This window comes from Mus musculus, chromosome 9 (assembly GCF_000001635.26).
Source record: "Mus musculus strain C57BL/6J chromosome 9, GRCm38.p6 C57BL/6J".
NCBI lineage: Eukaryota > Metazoa > Chordata > Mammalia > Rodentia > Muridae > Mus > Mus musculus.
Genome location: NC_000075.6, coordinates 118083529 through 118096370, shown reverse-complemented (window position 1 = coordinate 118096370; position 12842 = coordinate 118083529). Strand labels below are relative to the sequence as shown.

The 12842-nt window shown below is 45.9% G+C and overlaps 1 protein-coding gene across 3 annotated transcripts in view; it reads left to right on the top strand.

Annotated features, from left to right (window-relative positions):
* Cmc1 (COX assembly mitochondrial protein 1) overlaps positions 1–12842 on the top strand; it is an 86214-nt gene that overhangs the window by 53826 nt on the left and 19546 nt on the right. The gene's annotated exons all lie outside the window — the stretch shown is intronic.

Sequence of the window (12842 nt, the reverse complement as noted above, 5' to 3'; positions counted from 1 at the left end):
GTTTTTACTCAGATTTATCTTCACAATCTTTTGCCTAACCTGTCCGGTTAGCACACAGACTGTCTTTTCTCCATCTGGAAGATTTTCTTTCTCTTCTAGCCTCCCCTGGAACTCTGTGGCTAGTTAGATCTTTCTGGGATATGCAGCTCAGTGACACTCAGCACCATGTGTAGGATTGAGCCTGAACTCACATTAAAGCCACACAGCAGTAGGATTCCTCTCTTCCTGTGCATGCCCCGTGAGGTTTGCAAGGCCTGCTTTGTCCACTGTGGACTCGAAGTCCGTCTGGGGTCTGTCTCTAGAAGTGGATGTCGATGGGCTGTCCCTTCCCAGGATGTGGCCGATGCTGAGGTCGCTGCTCCAGCTGCCGTAGGTTTCATCATTCCCTGAGTCGTTGTCAGGCTTATCGAGTGACACTTTAGTTATTTGCACTGTCCTTGTGAAGGTGCACTTTATACCCCCCAGGATTATTTTGAGTCTCAAGGGAGTCTTCACCATGGTCTTCTCTGTGCCAGTTGTGCACGTAGTGGTGTCCTCCAGGACGCAAATCAGTCACTCTGAGGGAAGAGGCCACAGTCTGCTCACGCTTGCATCTCTTGGTTTCATGTAGGTCATTTTCTTCTGCTTGTCTCAGCACCGTGCGATTGAGATCAGGGCACATTTGGGCACACGGTGGGTGGGATGCTTGGCACCGAAGAGAGGCTTTTCTTTCAAAAGAGCTGCGAGTAGACAGTCTGTTTTATGAGAGAGGACAATGCCGATGAAAAGTTTCTCAAGAAACATTATCCTCACATGATTTAAAAGGAAGAGCTGTGAGGAGAGGACAGATGATGAATGTGGGCTTGCTGTGGTTGAGGGCGTTGGTTGAGAGGGTTGGAGCTAGGCGGCCTTCAAAGAAACATGGCTTTGGGTGGTAGGTTCTAGGCTTGCAATCAAAATTCCTTTAATGTGTCTTTTGAAAGTACCCTTTCTTAGTCAGGAGCTGGTGGCACAACCTTTAACCCCAGTACTTGTGAGGCAGAGGCAGGAGAATCTCTGAGTTCAAAGCCAGCCTGCTCTTCAGAGTGAGTTCATTACATCCAGGGCTACACAGAGAAACCCTGCCTTGAGAAATGCTGCCCAACCTAGTAACCAACCAACCAACTGAATAAGTAAACGAATGCACCTCTAACTTCAGAGCCTTATACAGTCTTATCATCGTGGTGCTGTGGTCACAGAGAGCATGCTCTTCCCCGCCGTGTGCGTTTCTCTGCAGTTGCTTTATTAGCTTACAGAATAGTGAGTGCTATGTGCCATAGTTCAGGGTGGCTTGTCCTTTCTGTTACACAGAATGAGTCCCTGTCTGTCAACAGTGTAGGGCAAACACGTTATTATCTCTCACTTCTTGTACTAGGCACAGTTGGAGAATGTTGTAATAAGGATTTACAAGTAAGAGGAAGAACATGGAACAGTGTCCTGGTGCCTTTGTGGCAGATGGGCTGTGGGGCACCTATTTGAGATTTTAGGAGTCTAGCTGCTAGGTTAGGTACGGAGACTGTCTGTGTACAGTGTTGTGAACAAGGGATGACTCCAGAAACCTTATTGCTGGGTATTCAGGAGTGCCGCATGGCTGCCAGAGCCGTGAAGTCTGAAAACATGACAAGCTGAATTTGCAAGACATTTGAAGGTTGTGCGATGGTTAAGAATTTACAGTGAAACCACTGCCTACAGTGGTGTAGGAGATCTCTTCTCTTCTCTTCTCTTCTCTTCTCTTCTCTTCTCTTCTCTTCTCTTCTCTTCTCTTCTCTTCTCTTCTCTTCTCTTCTCTTCTCTTCTCTTCTCTTCTCCTCCCTCCCTCCCTCCCTCCCTCCCTCCCTCCCTCCCTCCCTCCCTCTTTCTTTCTTTCTTTCTTTCTTTCTTTCTTTCTTTCTTTCTTTCTTTCTTTCTTTCTTTCTTTCTTCCTAGATTTATTTATTTATTTTATGCATGTGAGTACACTGTAGCTGTCTTCAGACACACCAGAAGAGGGCATCGGATCCCATTACAGATGGTTGTGAGCCACCTTGTGGTTGCTGGGAATTGAACTCAGAACTTTGAAAGAGCAGAATAGAACTTCTGAAAGAGCAGTCAGTGCTCTTTAACTGCTGAGCCATCTCTCCAGCTCTGAAAGCTTTTCCTTTTTATAGGACCGTGAAACCATGGCTTTATAAGCTGGTGCAGAGTGACCCTAGGGAACTGCCGAGTGGGCTCACCTCATGGCCACATTCTGTCTTCTGAGGCCCCGTGCTCTGTCACAGGGTTCTGCTCATGAGTCCCTCATTTATAGCTCCAATAACTTTATCTTCTACACAGTCTATCTACAGACACTCCTGGCAGAGTATATGGTACCTATCGGTTGATGTTCCCATCATAAACCTGAATTTCTTGTATTCTTTGCACATATAATTGTGCTTATATTTTTCTGGGCTAAAAGTTGGATTAGATGTCTTATGTGTATTTTGACTCCTAAGATCATACAAAACATTCTTTCTGATATACTCAATAGCAGAAAATATTTAGTGTTTACAATAGTTTTGGCACTCCGTATTTGAACCAGATTTTTAAATTTGTTTTGTACTGGAAGTAGACACTTGTAGAGAAATGTAGATGTTTAAAGCAATGGTAGTACTCAGACTGGCACGATTTAGAGTCAGAATCTGTTAAATCTATTGGGAATATGCCAGGAATGTTTCCCAGGCTCAGTTTTATCCCCTACACTGAAGACGGAAAGACTGAGAGTAACATGTAAGGGCAGCATAGCCACGAGCACCGTCCTGTTCATAAAGTAGGTGTGCTGCTTACCTACCAAACAAATCTCTAGGGGCTGGAAGTCACAGGAAGTATGCTGTGTCAGCAGATAGGCTGGTTCCTGAAGGAGTTTTTAAAAACAGAGACAGGTTAAAAGTGTAACAGAAGGACTGTGTAGACACTGAGTACTGTAAATTAGGACTTAATGTGCTTTTAAGTTCATAAGTACAAGGAAAAATTTAAATTGCAAGAAGAAATGAATGGAAATGTACACAAGTTAAAGGCAACATACAACAGGGTTCCAGGAGACCCACGTTTGTTAAGAGCACTGCAGTTACTTTTAGAAACAGAATAAATCACTTTAGCCTTACCTCTTTGAGTTAGAATTTTCATCTGCCCTCTATTCTATCTGTCAGACATCTATCAGCTGCCACCTGCCTCTGCTTTGCAGCGCTGGGAAGTGTCAACTGTGACCTCATGTTGCTAGGTACATGTTCTGTCACTAAGCAGTTTCCAGTCCCATCTTCTCTTTAGAAAATGCATTTGTGTTCATTGACTTGTGTAAAGTAGAGCTTCTTGGGACAGACTGTATAACACTAGGTCAGTCCTCCAGCCCATGGGACAGACTGTAGCACTAGGTCAGTCCTCCAGCCCATGGGACAGACTGTATAACACTAGGTCAGTCCTCCAGCCCATGGGACAGTCTGTATAACACTAGGTCAGTCCTCCAGCCCATGGGACAGACTGTATAACACTAGGTCAGTCCTCCAGCCCATGGGACAGACTGTATAACACTAGGTCAGTCCTCCAGCCCATGGGACAGACTGTATAACACTAGGTCAGTCCTCCAGCCCATGGGACAGACTGTATAACACTAGGTCAGTCCTCCAGCCCATGGGACAGACTGTATAACACTAGGTCAGTCCTCCAGCCCATGGGACAGACTGTATAACACTAGGTCAGTCCTTCAGCCCATGGGACAGTCTGTATAACACTAGGTCAGTCCTCCAGCCCACGGGACAGACTGTATAACACTAGGTCAGTCCTCCAGCCCATGGGACAGACTGTAGCACTAGGTCAGTCCTCCAGCCCATGGGACAGACTGTATAACACTAGGTCAGTCCTCCAGCCCATGGGACAGACTGTATAACACTAGGTCAGTCCTCCAGCCCATGGGTCAGACTGTATAACACTAGGTCAGTCCTCCAGCCCATGGGACAGACTGTATAACACTAGGTCAGTCCTCCAGCCCATGGGACAGTCTGTATAACACTAGGTCAGTCCTCCAGCCCATGGGACAGACTGTATAACACTAGGTCAGTCCTCCAGCCCATGGGACAGTCTGTATAACACTAGGTCAGTCCTCCAGCCCATGGGACAGACTGTAGCACTAGGTCAGTCCTCCAGCCCATGGGATAGACTGTAGCACTAGGTCAGTTTTCCAGCCCATGGGACAGACTGTATAACACTAGGTCAGTCCTCCAGCCCATGGGACAGACTGTATAACACTAGGTCAGTCCTCCAGCCCATGGGACAGACTGTATAACACTAGGTCAGTCCTCCAGCCCATGGGACAGACTGTATAACACTAGGTCAGTCCTCCAGCCCATGGGACAGACTGTAGCACTAGGTCAGTCCTCCAGCCCATGGGACAGACTGTAGCACTAGGTCAGTCCTCCAGCCCATGGGACAGACTGTAGCACTAGGTCAGTCCTCCAGCCCATGGGACAGACTGTATAACACTAGGTCAGTCCTCCAGCCCATGGGACAGACTGTATAACACTAGGTCAGTCCTCCAGCCCATGGGACAGACTGTATAACACTAGGTCAGTCCTCCAGCCCATGGGACAGACTGTATAACACTAGGTCAGTCCTCCAGCCCATGGGTCAGACTGTATAACACTAGGTCAGTCCTCCAGCCCATGGGACAGACTGTATAACACTAGGTCAGTCCTCCAGCCCATGGGACAGTCTGTATAACACTAGGTCAGTCCTCCAGCCCATGGGACAGACTGTATAACACTAGGTCAGTCCTCCAGCCCATGGGACAGACTGTATAACACTAGGTCAGTCCTCCAGCCCATGGGACAGACTGTAGCACTAGGTCAGTCCTCCAGCCCATGGGACAGACTGTATAACACTAGGTCAGTCCTCCAGCCCATGGGACAGACTGTATAACACTAGGTCAGTCCTCCAGCCCATGGGTCAGACTGTATAACACTAGGTCAGTCCTCCAGCCCATGGGACAGACTGTATAACACTAGGTCAGTCCTCCAGCCCATGGGACAGACTGTATAACACTAGGTCAGTCCTCCAGCCCATGGGACAGACTGTAGCACTAGGTCAGTCCTCCAGCCCATGGGACAGACTGTATAACACTAGGTCAGTCCTCCAGCCCATGGGACAGACTGTATAACACTAGGTCAGTCCTCCAGCCCATGGGTCAGACTGTATAACACTAGGTCAGTCCTCCAGCCCATGGGACAGACTGTATAACACTAGGTCAGTCCTCCAGCCCATGGGACAGTCTGTATAACACTAGGTCAGTCCTCCAGCCCATGGGACAGACTGTATAACACTAGGTCAGTCCTCCAGCCCATGGGACAGTCTGTATAACACTAGGTCAGTCCTCCAGCCCATGGGACAGACTGTAGCACTAGGTCAGTCCTCCAGCCCATGGGATAGACTGTAGCACTAGGTCAGTCCTCCAGCCCATGGGACAGACTGTATAACACTAGGTCAGTCCTCCAGCCCATGGGACAGACTGTATAACACTAGGTCAGTCCTCCAGCCCATGGGACAGACTGTATAACACTAGGTCAGTCCTTCAGCCCATGGGACAGTCTGTATAACACTAGGTCAGTCCTCCAGCCCACGGGACAGACTGTATAACACTAGGTCAGTCCTCCAGCCCATGGGACAGACTGTAGCACTAGGTCAGTCCTCCAGCCCATGGGACAGACTGTATAACACTAGGTCAGTCCTCCAGCCCATGGGACAGACTGTATAACACTAGGTCAGTCCTCCAGCCCATGGGTCAGACTGTATAACACTAGGTCAGTCCTCCAGCCCATGGGACAGACTGTATAACACTAGGTCAGTCCTCCAGCCCATGGGACAGTCTGTATAACACTAGGTCAGTCCTCCAGCCCATGGGACAGACTGTATAACACTAGGTCAGTCCTCCAGCCCATGGGACAGTCTGTATAACACTAGGTCAGTCCTCCAGCCCATGGGACAGACTGTAGCACTAGGTCAGTCCTCCAGCCCATGGGATAGACTGTAGCACTAGGTCAGTTTTCCAGCCCATGGGACAGACTGTATAACACTAGGTCAGTCCTCCAGCCCATGGGACAGACTGTATAACACTAGGTCAGTCCTCCAGCCCATGGGACAGACTGTATAACACTAGGTCAGTCCTCCAGCCCATGGGACAGACTGTATAACACTAGGTCAGTCCTCCAGCCCATGGGACAGACTGTAGCACTAGGTCAGTCCTCCAGCCCATGGGACAGACTGTAGCACTAGGTCAGTCCTCCAGCCCATGGGACAGACTGTAGCACTAGGTCAGTCCTCCAGCCCATGGGACAGACTGTATAACACTAGGTCAGTCCTCCAGCCCATGGGACAGACTGTAGCACTAGGTCAGTCCTCCAGCCCATGGGACAGACTGTATAACAGTCCTTCAGCCCATGGGACAGTCTGTATAACACTAGGTCAGTCCTCCAGCCCACGGGACAGACTGTATAACACTAGGTCAGTCCTCCAGCCCATGGGACAGACTGTAGCACTAGGTCAGTCCTCCAGCCCATGGGACAGACTGTATAACACTAGGTCAGTCCTCCAGCCCATGGGACAGTCTGTATAACACTAGGTCAGTCCTCCAGCCCATGGGACAGACTGTATAACACTAGGTCAGTCCTCCAGCCCATGGGACAGTCTGTATAACACTAGGTCAGTCCTCCAGCCCATGGGACAGACTGTATAACACTAGGTCAGTCCTCCAGCCCATGGGACAGTCTGTATAACACTAGGTCAGTCCTCCAGCCCATGGGACAGACTGTAGCACTAGGTCAGTCCTCCAGCCCATGGGATAGACTGTAGCACTAGGTCAGTTTTCCAGCCCATGGGACAGACTGTATAACACTAGGTCAGTCCTCCAGCCCATGGGACAGACTGTATAACACTAGGTCAGTCCTCCAGCCCATGGGACAGACTGTATAACACTAGGTCAGTCCTCCAGCCCATGGGACAGACTGTATAACACTAGGTCAGTCCTCCAGCCCATGGGACAGACTGTAGCACTAGGTCAGTCCTCCAGCCCATGGGACAGACTGTAGCACTAGGTCAGTCCTCCAGCCCATGGGACAGACTGTAGCACTAGGTCAGTCCTCCAGCCCATGGGACAGACTGTATAACACTAGGTCAGTCCTCCAGCCCATGGGACAGACTGTAGCACTAGGTCAGTCCTCCAGCCCATGGGACAGACTGTATAACACTAGGTCAGTCCTCCAGCCCATGGGACAGACTGTATAACACTAGGTCAGTCCTCCAGCCCATGGGTCAGACTGTATAACACTAGGTCAGTCCTCCAGCCCATGGGACAGACTGTATAACACTAGGTCAGTCCTCCAGCCCATGGGACAGTCTGTATAACACTAGGTCAGTCCTCCAGCCCATGGGACAGACTGTAGCACTAGGTCAGTCCTCCAGCCCATGGGACAGACTGTATAACACTAGGTCAGCCCTCCAGCCCATGGGACAGACTGTAGCACTAGGTCAGTCCTCCAGCCCATGGGACAGACTGTATAACACTAGGTCAGTCCTCCAGCCCATGGGACAGACTGTATAACACTAGGTCAGTCCTCCAGCCCATGGGTCAGACTGTATAACACTAGGTCAGTCCTCCAGCCCATGGGACAGACTGTATAACACTAGGTCAGTCCTCCAGCCCATGGGACAGACTGTATAACACTAGGTCAGTCCTCCAGCCCATGGGACAGACTGTAGCACTAGGTCAGTCCTCCAGCCCATGGGACTGACTGTATAACACTAGGTCAGTCCTCCAGCCCATGGGACAGACTGTATAACACTAGGTCAGTCCTCCAGCCCATGGGTCAGACTGTATAACACTAGGTCAGTCCTCCAGCCCATGGGACAGACTGTATAACACTAGGTCAGTCCTCCAGCCCATGGGACAGTCTGTATAACACTAGGTCAGTCCTCCAGCCCATGGGACAGACTGTATAACACTAGGTCAGTCCTCCAGCCCATGGGACAGTCTGTATAACACTAGGTCAGTCCTCCAGCCCATGGGACAGACTGTAGCACTAGGTCAGTCCTCCAGCCCATGGGATAGACTGTAGCACTAGGTCAGTCCTCCAGCCCATGGGACAGACTGTATAACACTAGGTCAGTCCTCCAGCCCATGGGACAGACTGTATAACACTAGGTCAGTCCTCCAGCCCATGGGACAGACTGTATAACACTAGGTCAGTCCTCCAGCCCATGGGACAGACTGTATAACACTAGGTCAGTCCTCCAGCCCATGGGACAGACTGTAGCACTAGGTCAGTCCTCCAGCCCATGGGACAGACTGTAGCACTAGGTCAGTCCTCCAGCCCATGGGACAGACTGTAGCACTAGGTCAGTCCTCCAGCCCATGGGACAGACTGTAGCACTAGGTCAGTCCTCCAGCCCGTCCTGTGTTTGCCTTCCTCACTCCAGGGCTTGTTGGCGATAAGGCTGCTGCTGCTCTGGACCAGACTCTTAATTCCTCTGTTACCTTGGAGACGTTGCTTTGATGATTAGGTTTTGTTGCTTTTTGTTTAGAAAAATAAAGCAGAAGATTGAGTTTCTACATCCCACTCCTCCAGAAAGATCCTCAGTGAGCAATGTAATTCTTAGTGAGTGTATATACACACACATATATGTGTACACACACACACACACACACACACACACACACACACACACACACACACACACACACAGGTTTATTGGGAAGCTGCTTTCAGGTGGGTGAGTTTACTAGCCCCAAGAACCAAGGCCAGGGAAGTCACCATGGGGAAAGGTGGCCGGTGTAGGGGAGGGACAGAGAAAAGAGAAGGGGGTACAGGCACAGAGAGAAGAGAACTATTATAGGCCTTTTATTTTTATTTTTTAATAATAGTTTTATCTTTTGAAATTATAATTACATCATTCCTCATTTCCCTTTTCTCTCTCCAACACTTCCCATGTACCCCATTTGTTTTCTCTCACATCTATAGCCTCTTTTTCCTTGCTACACATATACGTGTATATAGGTGTATATATGTACATATGTTGCTCCCCTCCCCTTCTAAGTACATAAACAAAGCCTGCTTGTTCTGTGTGTGGTCTCAGGGCTGACCGTGTGGTATTTTTAATGGAAGTCTTATGTCTTCATCTTTGACTTTCACTGTAGCTCTAGAACTCAGATCCTGGCTGGTTCCCAGGGAGTGGCCGAGGTGTTATTAGCAGTATCAGCTGGGCCTTTTGAATGGTCGGGAAAGTGGCCTGGGCTATGCTCAGCAAACGTCTAGGCTCATCTACTGTGATTCTTTCTTGATGCCCATTTTCTCTGTAATTTTTTCTTTTTTCTTTTGGATTGCCATGCACAGAATTAGACTTTTCGGTATTATGGGCTATGAAATTATCTTGTTGGTTTCCTTCCTTCTAAGTTTTTCCTCTCACAGTTCCCTCAGAGGGTCCTAACTTGACAGCCCTACTGAAAATGCATCACATTGCTCCCACAACCCCGTCTCCCACTGTCCCTCTTAAATCACTTAACAGTCCACGGGGTTGCACTTCTTATCTGCCTTTGACAATAAGCTTCAAATGACGGGGCTCTGCTTTGCTTTATGCATACGTTCCAAACAGCTAGAATACAGCTTGATGAAGACATATGCTCAGTATGTAGTTAACAAAGGAATGAGTTAAGAATGTAGAATTTGAAAAGGATAAGAAGGATAAGAAGACCAGGGACCCCACAACAAGGTTCAGGCCAACATGGGTGATGTAGTCAGACTGTCTCATAAAACCAAATGAAGTAGAGAAAAATGTTTTCATTACAAAAATAAGACAGATGTTAGATGAGGTGCCTGTGTAGCCCTGGCTATCCTGGACTCACTTTGTAGACTAGGCTGGCCTTGAACTCACAGAGATCCACTTGCCTCTGCATCACAAGTACTGGGATTGAAGGTGTGTACCATCACTGCCAGGCCAGTCTACCATATTTTTATGGTCAGTAAAGCGTAGCAGGCTTTAGTTTCCGTATACAGCAGATAAACCTAAATCAAAAATTCCATAAGCACAGGACCTCGTTTCTATTGTGACTGTTGGTGTTTTGTTATGACGACATCAGATTGATTTTGGGTACTCGTGTAACTCTGTGAACTTCCCACGTTTTTATACCCAGTGAGGCTCACAGGTAAGAACTACAGGTCTAGGAGGGTTATGCAAAGAGAGTAACGGTGCAGGGTCTCTTCACTAGGCTAACTTGGGGCCACTTCTTTGCTCTTTTGATGAATAGGAGACAAACTGAAGGTGCCTTGGATTGAGAGGCAGTCAGTCTAGGGCTTGTTTTGGAATTACAATAAAATCCAGGACCAAGTAGATCAGGGACAGATTGTTAGAAACCCGGGTTCGTCTCTCTTCCCAGCTGTTATAAGATGTAACAGGCCAGAAATTATGCATCGATTCAGTTCAGGAGCATGCACCAGAGTCTTCCCATGAAAATGATAGTGCTGAGTGAGGCTCCTTAAGTGGTTAGCTGGTTAGGACTGTAACTGGAATACTCTACCCCCCCACCCCCAGAAGGCTAGGAAGTGCCATCCTCAGTGTGACCTGAACACCATGATGGTTCTGTGCTGCTCGAGTTTGACCTGAACACCATGATGGTTCTGTGGTGCTCGAGTTTGTACGTTTTTAGGTTAATGCCAGCAAAGCAGCTGCTGCTTGAATTTAGTTGTGAAACGCTGAATTATTCATTTCCATAAACAAAACTTCCTTAGTAGGTATTTAGCATTAATTTATTTCTCTTCATTTCAATCGACCCTGTTGACATTCTGGTTTAAAATTAAAAAATATTCTTTGTGGAGTCTAACAAACCAGACTTTGTGATAGCTACTTTTTCTACCTCTATTCTGTGGCAAAACAGTTAAATATTTGAAGAGATGAAGTATATCTTATGGTTCATCTTTTAGTATTTAAGTAAAGTTCTTAATAAAACAGAATGAAAGCAAAATATTTCTCTGTAGTGTCTTTAAGTCTTCAAGACTCTCCTTGGCATTGACTCTTGACTAGGTAGATCATAACATCATGCTGTATGCTTGCACGTGTGGACCACATAATTAGTCCATAGTCTAACACTGGAAGTGTCTCAATAGAATTTTAACTAATTATTTCACCATTTTTATTCATACTGTTTGATAGACTATTCAGTAGAATACAAATGTAAAGTTTATTTATTTATTTATTTATTTTTTTGGTTCTTTAAACTCCTCCATCTACAAATATAAGTTTGTGAAGTTAGAAACAAAAATATATGTTTTTACATTATATATAAGATTTTATATATAACATGTATACCATTGTTACATTGTAACATGACGTTATATATCTGTGTTGTATGTACAGCAGAATTTTGATTTATATTACTTGAAACTGTATTATTTTCCACCCTAGAAAATACAATTTAAGTACAATTTTCATTCTAAAAATTTTAAGATTTTCTAATTTTCTTCTAAAGTTTTGATTTTGCTAACAAGCAAAATTGTCACTTCTGGTCAATTAACACAGCAAATAATTAGGCTTCGTAGTTTGTCTTCATGGTAAATTTAAAGGAAATGAAGGGCCAAGTCAATTCTACCGTCTTTTTATAGTAACAGTTACAGATGCGGAAGGATTTTCTATGGGGGTTTAGTGACTTCTCTACTCAACAAGGTTGGGGCACTATGTTTTCTTCTGTCTGGAAAGGTCCCTTAGAAATAATTGGCTTGTTTTCAGGTATGTGCCTGACTTCCAGAGAGGATAGTCAGAGAAAGAATATGACCAGAGAAGAGCCACTCTTTCTTAGCCCATTATAAATATGCCTGACGTGTCTTTTTTTCTGAGCGTAATTAATCTCTAATAAAACTATATTCTTAACTACTTGAGCTGATAAACAGCAAGGTTTGTTTTAAAGAAGTCAAGTTTATTTTATGTCAATTTTCTATTTGTCCTGTGTAAGATATATTTAATTACTTTACCCTGTCTCTGTGTTCAGATTAATCAGAGCCTGCTGCATAGTGGTGCTCAAATTAGAATAATACTTTAATCAACTGTGTTACCCACGCCATGGTAGACTAGGAAAGCCACCCTTGGCATATTGAAGATGCATGCATTTTATTTCGTATTGTAATTTAAAAGTAAGATCAGAAATATTGATTTCTACTTGACTGGAGAGATGATTTAGTTTGAATATCAGTCTGATGTTAATCAGGTGAGAATTAATTGAGTTGGAGGTATTAGATATTCAGTGCTGTTAACTGAGCCGTGATCAATCTAGAGCGAAGCTTTCTGTCGGGCAGTGCTGGGATTGTCAAACAGCTCATGCTCTACAGTACAGAATGATCTTTTGTTCATCCTTCTAGCTTCTTGTCTCATTAAATGCACCACTAAATTCATTCTATACACAGACTAATCTTTAAAGTGTAGAATGATAATAAATCATAATTTAATAGAAAATTAAAAGCATAATAATTTTGTCAAAAATGCTTTTGTTGTCATGGTTTTTGTAATACATTGTCTAGACTAGAGCTAAATTTTAAAGCCGAGTGATTAAATACCTACGTCTGCAGTAACTTGTAACATAAGATGAGAAAACCTACATCGTTTCATTTAACTGTGCAACATTGAAAGAAGTGAGCAGTACAGAATCATTTTAATGTTTATTTCCTGAAATAAAAATAGAGTCAGTAGCATTTTGTTGGTCTGAAATGTGGCATGGGCTTTTCATTTATTTTAAGGGTGTGATAGCAATATCATAAGTGTTGTGAAAATATAAATGGTGAGAT